The sequence below is a fragment of the Nanorana parkeri genome, unplaced genomic scaffold (assembly GCF_000935625.1).
Source record: "Nanorana parkeri isolate BGI_ZX_2015 unplaced genomic scaffold, ASM93562v1 scaffold1755, whole genome shotgun sequence".
NCBI classification, from domain to species: domain Eukaryota; kingdom Metazoa; phylum Chordata; class Amphibia; order Anura; family Dicroglossidae; genus Nanorana; species Nanorana parkeri.
The window spans coordinates 4,826-12,502 of record NW_017308023.1 but is presented as its reverse complement, the minus strand read 5'-3'; the positions used below and the strand labels follow the sequence as shown (position 1 = coordinate 12,502).

Genomic DNA, 7,677 nt, shown 5'->3' with positions numbered 1-7,677 from the left:
TAGATAAAGAAGTTAATTACACTCTTAAAAATGTGTTTGGCAAAAATATGCTACACAATTTATTATCATATTAAAAAAAAAAAATTAGCATAAAATATTGCAGAACACCTATTCCCGGGAATGTAAATGCTTCTTATCAAAGGTTCATTATCATGCCTCCAAAAGGCTTACAGTATTTTACTGCCACAGAAACGACATGGAAAGCATAAGGGTTGTAATGATAAAAGCAAAATAGTTGTCAAATTACAGAACTAGAATTGACACTTGCAGAGAGACTACTTGAGAATATTTCAAATTAAAGGAAATAAAACTGGCACAACATGAAGTCAATAGCTAAGGGACACAGAAAGCTACTTTAATGGTCTGTAGTATGATTAGCAACCAGTAAGGACTTTACTGCATTATCTGTGTTCTATTTCTGTTTATTGTGAACTAAAGGGCTTAGTTCAAGTGCATTGTATGTGCTACAAAGCTGTTATTAGCTATTATTAATTCAGCTAATGACAGTTTATATGTTGTTATTAGGCAAGTCTACTGCTTCAACTACATTCTGCATACTGTATAGTACATGTACTACCTGATGTGCCCCCTTAGGTAATGTACATTGAAATATGCAAAAGGACATGTGTGTTCCCCTAATATATGGAAACATGCATAAGAAGAGAGGAACATTGGTGCAAAACTACTATGGCTTCATGAAAAAAAATCTATTTTAGTGGAATTTTGCAGATAAACTGTTTACGGATAGCCATATATTTTGCCTATTTAAAGTAGACACGTAACCCCGCTAAAAATTCACTTTGTTTCATTTTGTATCAATTTTCATATCTTTTATTTGTAGGATTATGGATCTAAAATTCGATTTGGTTTGTTTTTCGGATTTTGTATTCGTCAAAATTTTTGTTGCGGAAAGATCACAACAGGAAGTCACATGACCGTGCTTGTACTGCAACCCCCAACAGCAAGAAAAAAACATCTGATTGGCCAGAGGACAGTCACATGTTCAATTTAGTTTAGTTTTGAATTAAATTCAGAAAGATCCAAATTTTGGTTAATGGAACATCCAGATTAGTTTGCATTCAAGAAGCATATGAATTTGGAAATTTAGATGCATCCAAATAGCCAAATTTAACTAAATTCATACAAATATCCATTGGGAACAAAACAAAATTTTCATGTCTAATTTAAAGATCATATGAAGTCAACAAGAAAAATCAGTCTGTGAACTGATACTAACCTTCTGAAATAATAGCTATATTTTGCTCGCTATATTTTTAGTTTCAAATAACTTTTATACAATCCCTTTAAGCCAAATGAGTGTTTGCTGAAAAGTTTGTGCTGATAATGCATTTCTCCCTGCACATGATGCTTTCAGAAGATGTTATTCTGAGCAATTGGAATAATTGGAGTAATTAGAATAGGTCTGTACTCAGAGCATGTAAAATTACATTGGTGCTCCAGTTATTATTTAAAACTTTGGCAGCAAATTAGGGTTCATCATTCAAATGAAACTATGAATGTGATTAGGTGCTGTGGATAACAACTAATCCAGTAGCTGCAAGTCAACCCAATTGCCCACAGAGAAAGTGCCCCCCTCCCCTAACTGAGATGGATTATTCTTGCAAATACAGTAACCATAAACAGGTATTTGTGCTGTGAAGAATTAATCAAAAGCAATGTCTGCTACTATGCAAGTCTGGTAAGCGACATGAGTAGATGTGGCCTTGGCAGTGAAAGGGTGTCTGATAGTTTAGAACAGGTAATTCAGTCGAGTCTGATTGGAGACAGACAGGTTTTTTCTCACAAATGGGAAGAATCTGTTCTCCTGTGGAAGTCAATGCTAAAGAAGTAGTGTGAATGAAGACACACTGGGAGTATATGTCCATGCAAGCCTGGCCCTAAACAGAAAGGCACTTAAACTAGGTCAATGTCTAAGGCCTGGTTCACACCTGAACGTTTTGTAGCGCGTTCAACGCTCGACCAACGCTCTACAAAACGCTCAAATATCTAAATCCCATTGTTTTCAATGGGTCTGGTTCACACCTTGCCGTATTTCCGCCCGTACGAATGCGATACAAAACGGCCTACGCCCAAAGAAGTACATGTACTTCTTTGGGGCGTTTTGGTCTCGCGTTTCCATTGGGATACAGCCAAGTAGCCCTCGGAAACGGGCGTTTGTCACGCGTTTTTTTACCGCGAATCGCGGTAAAAACGCCAGGCCATTTTTCAGTATTCAGCTCTGCAGTACTTTGACTGACATTTATTCCGTCATACAATGCTGTACTGAAACTATTTTTATATAATTTTTGGGGGACACATAGAGCTTTCTTTTGGTGGTATTTAATCACCACTGGGGTTTTTATTTTTTACTATATAACAAAAAAGTACCAAACATTTTGAACAAAAAACCTGATTCCCTATGCTATGTTATGAAACAAAATCACCCCACTTTTTGGGTAAAATATAAAAGACGGGGTAAATAGACACCAAACATGTCAAGCTTTGAAATTGCTTGCGTCCGCAAAATCGCAAAAAAACTACCGCTCCCAAAATTGGCCAATTTAAAAGCTTTTACTGCTCATCAGTTTAGTGTTATCAATGATTAATGGCACTAAAATTATTGCTCACGATCCAACGTTAGTGGCGATATGTAAAATGTGAAGCACAATGGACGCAATCATCGTTTTAGATTGTAGTTCTTCACAGGAGTGAGATTGGAGTGGTGGCTAATTTACAACAACAAGGACCATGACAAACAAAAGTAGCCACCCTCCAGAAGGAAGGACAGTGTCAGCACCAATTCAGAGATGATTTGAGGATCTATAGCTGAGTGATGCACAAATAAGGTACATTTTTCTTAAAATGGAGACAAAGAAAACCATCCCCACAGAGAGGGTGGGACTGAAGCAGCCCTGTCTTGATGAGAAAACAGAAATATGCAAGAAATAGCCAGGATACTGGAGAATATTTGCTGTGTTGATGTGGTAAACATCCTAAAAATAGCCCTTATTACTTTGGATCTGACCCTTGGAAATATATACTGTATATATCTACTAGATAGTATATATTCAACAATCAGTTCCTTTAAACACTAGTTATAAACTTTGTTTTATTATTTATCCTTGACAATTTTAAATGACACAATAATCCCACTGCCATGACTTTCAGAGGCAAAATATTATTTGAACTCCACTTAGACTAATGTAATGGCCTCTGCTTTGGTTTTAGGGTAAAATATAAATTAGTTCATCAAATATATGGTGAAGATTTTGTGATGTAATTGACAGCTTTGAATCATTAATTTACTCTAGCTTTTACTGAAAGATAAAAGTCACTTAAAATCTTAACAAATTTAAATGAATGTATGGTATTTGTGGGAAGTTGTAATAAAAGAAATAAATACAACTCTCCAATATATTTTAATAATGGAGAATTATCTAAAAAAGGAATTATTTTAGCTAGCATGTCTTGGCATGCATACAATTATGAGAAATAGTGCTATAAACAATAGAAGCAACCACATATTTGATTAAATAGTAAGATTACAGATTCTAGCCAGAAAGTTCTGCAAACATTTTTTTCATGTATCAGCTGCCATTAACCATTCCAATCCATTGCTTGAAAATGATAAAAGGGTAACTCAGAATGATAAATGTAATATCAGGTGGGAAAAATGGGCCTTTTCCCAGGAACTCACTTGTGAAAAATAACAGGACGCCCTCTTGTTGCTCATTGTACTGAATGTTAACGTTCAGTCCTAAAAGTTTGCATAGTTGTACTGCAATATTTAAATTCAGGTTTGCCTTGCCCAGTTCATTCAGTATGTTCTTATTCATGACTTTCAGATGAGCACATTAATGCTTTTAATCTTTTCTAATAAATGCTAATTAAATTGTTCCCTTTATTGGTGCAGTACAACAAGTCTACATATTACACACTTCAATAACATGTTGTTCACATTTCTAACACTAAAGGTGCCCATACACCTTACAATTATCTGCAGATTTTCTGGTAAAAGTGCAACAGATTGGCCCAGTTGGGGATGACTCCATCCACACAGTTAAGTGTAGATGGAGGAATCTGTTGCACCTTTTCCATCTGACCACAGAAAATCTGCAGATAATTGTAAGGTGTATGGCCAGCTTTATACTGTAGGGACAATCTAAGTTACACTGTGTGAATGTGTTAAAGAGCTTTACATTTGTCAGCACAGACAGTAATATAGTGATAATAATCAAACCAATTTAGTTGTGCTAGGATAAAATATACCTAGTCACCAGGTGCAACAATGTGTATAAATAGTGATCAGTGAAGGCTAGTATGTTGCGCTTGGTGTTATTTGTTCCACCTAATGATCGTTTCCTCGTGTATATCTAAATACTGTGATAATTTATATCCTTGGTAAATATAGTGATTGTGAAAAATAATAAATTGATGAAAAAATAATAAAAGTGAGGATGGAAGTTTTAAGGTGGTGATAGTTGTGTTGTGATTGTTATTAAACTAAATAAATGAATAAACTTTAAACCATCTATTGTTGGGTGTTTATTTTAATTTTTATCATAATCTATCACATATTATAGACAGAAAAATAAACACCCAACAATATGCACAGCTATAATGAGGTCTTGATGTTTTATTTCCTCCAAAAATAATGCTCTGTACATTTACAAAAAAGTTTTTATCTGTAGTACAATCAAATGCTGACCCTGACATTGGTAACACTTTTTTAGAGAACAGTGTTTTTTTTTCTATGGTAGGCTCATAAACACAGACGTTATCATCTACAAGAGATTCCCACACATCCTAATACTTGTTTTTTGTATTATCAGTTGGAGAATTGTATGCCTTGTATTTCCACTATTTTTTTTAACAGTTCATACTGGAATTCAACAAAAGCTTCTATTGATTAGTTGAATGATAGACAGTTGTCTTTTAGATCAAGAAAAGAAAGCTATAATAGGGAATATTTACAACTTAATGTAGGTCTAATTCATGTCCTTTGCTGAACCCTATATCTTGGTAACATTTCATAAAACACCCCATTGTGAATGCTAGCGGAGAGCCTATGTTAGCAACTCTATGCATAGATTGAGAGGGTTAGCAGCTCTCAGACAGAAAATATATAAAAACAGTCATTTAAATTAAAACATTTATAAACATTATATCAATGACCTCCTGGCACCAAGCCAAAACACACCTTAGGGAGTGCAATATCAAATAACATCAAAATAATCAAATGAACCAAATTGCTGTAATGCTATCAGTAAATAGATAAAATAAAAATAAAATTACCAATGAAATAAGCGAGGAGAATAGCGAGAAGTACTGCTGCAGCTATGGCCGATAAAGCTGCACATTTCCAGCTGCAATACTTGGACGGCTTCTTCAGTTTGAAGGCATTTCTGGAGAAAGTGTTTCTGGGTAGCAGCCTTTGAGGAGGTGTGTATACTGTTCCTGATGTCAGTGGATATCCAGGAGAAGAACTGCTGAATAAAGGAGTTGTTCCAGACGATGTCTTGAACAAGAAGTGCCTAAAAAGAACAAGGAGACAGAAATATAAAAACCTGATAGACTTTCATATTATGCTCTCATGAGGCTTAAACAAAAGGTGTCAGGAAGAAAGGCACAGTAGTGTGGGCCACAGTTTGTAAATGTAACCATCTAACTGCTTCTGTAGTACAAATTCCCTTAATGCAATACGCAAACCTAGTCAAATATTCATGCTAGTGTAAATGCATACAGACATGTTTAGCTGCAAGCAGAATTGACAGATACTGAATATTACATTTTTTTGCCACATTTAATTTATGAAGAGAGGACATCTGTTAGCAAAAAAAAAACAATGTTCCATTAACCCACTCCCAGCATGTCCAAGCAATCTCATGTCTGCACATTGCTTAACAGAGAACTAAAGCCAAACCTTTTTTTTTTGGCTTTAGTCCACTTTTGGGTCAAAGAAGTACGTTTACTGATGTGTAACAAGCCAGCTCTAAGTATTGGGTATGTTACTCTCCCAGTACTTCTCCTTTAACAGTCAGGTACAACATTATACTCACCTATCTGAAGCAGATACATACTCAGATCAAATCCAACAATACATTATTGTTATGTAGGGATGAGTGAATCTGTCCAGGTTCAATTTGCAGGGGATTTGTTGAATCTTGTTTAAAATTTGCCAAACTCAGACTTAGTAGCAAACTCCATAGCATATGGGGGATAAAACTTGATATTAAATCATGCCATTTTCAAGGCAAGGTATAGATATCTGTGCACTGCTATGGGGGACAATCAACAAAGCAAAAACATTTTCTAAAAATACTGCGCAGCAGGAAAAGGGTCCATTAGTTGTGACTTTGAGGGTGACATGGAAAGAACACAAATCTTTTAAATTGCATGCTTGGTAGATGCCTTTAGGCTGCATGATGTTATGGAACAGTACAGATTTTCACAGGTAGCATCAGTGACACCATGCTCTGGTTTTTCTTATTTTTAATGTTTAACTGTCAAGGCTTTTTAGGTCGCACAGCACCTTTTTTTTTTAAGCAGGCATAAACCTGAACGGATTGGAATTGAAAGATTGAAAGTAGAAGCCACAACAGATTTAAAAGCGATAGGAAAACTTACTCTCAAAAAGATAAGGCTAAAAACCTCAACTTTTCTAATGGTACAATTTCTACGTTTCTTTTTTTTGCAATACAACACAGCATTGTCTTAAAAGCTTAATAAACCATCAAAACAGAGTGCTCATCAACACTTCAAAACCAGAACCCCACATTTCCCAAACTCTGTCTCTTCCCAAAAATTCAAAACATAGACTTCAGGTATCTGTTTGGTAGAAATTGACCAGTATCAGGACAGTGCATGAGCATTTAAATATGCAGGGACTAGAAACAGAAAAGCCAGGTTTTATCTTGACATAAAATGTAAGTGTATAAACTGATAGACAATTCTGCATGTGGAGGCTACCATTTAAAGGTGGGGCATGGTTGCCTTTTATCTCACAGAGTGGCTATGCTATGTAGACAGGGGACACAAAGGAGGTAGCTGAGTTGCTGATTAAGCCTTTCTCTGCTTCTTCCTTCTAGGCACAGAGCAGCTAGTTGACTGCAACTACTGATAATACACCTACTTCCTTTTTCCACCTCTTCATCTTATAATCCCACCATAGTCCTGCAAGCTGGCAATGAGGAATTAGTGGAATTATTTGTCCACACAATCTCTGACTTGCTACAGGAAGATTATTTTGGTCAAGTGCAAGCATTTGCACTTCCAGATATTGAGAACAAGGAAGATAGCCCCATAACCATAAGGGAAAGGGACATCAGACAGGGAGCAAAAAGTAATATCCCAGCAGCTGGAGCTTACTGGCAAGTTGGCTCCAGTGATGAGGAGGGGGTGGATGATGATGTATTAGACCATCCGTGGTTGCCATCAACTGGAGAGAAGGAAAGTTCTGAGGAAGAAGCATCAACAGAATTGAAGGAGGATTTTGTCCTGGGGCAGCTTGCAGAGAACTGAAGGGACCAGTGGTCTTTATCCATCTGGAAACAAAATATTGGCAACTGGGAAGGAAGGCCCAATCAGAATATTTGAGGCCACCACATTTGGTAGAAGACTTATTTCAATAATGTTTTACAGTCCTACGGTCATAGGCTGCCTGCACTTCTGCAGAAT

General features: G+C 36.2%; 1 protein-coding gene across 1 annotated transcript in view; it reads right to left on the bottom strand.

Moving 5' to 3' along the window:
- The window catches only part of LOC108799553 (teneurin-2-like), a gene marked incomplete at its 3' end in the record, with an annotated part of 264,072 nt that extends 258,542 nt beyond the window's left edge, over positions 1-5,530 (bottom strand). Inside the window, exon 1 of the mRNA XM_018571426.1 lies at positions 5,296-5,530. The remainder of the gene's footprint in view (positions 1-5,295) is intronic.
- Positions 5,531-7,677: the final 2,147 nt, after the last annotated feature.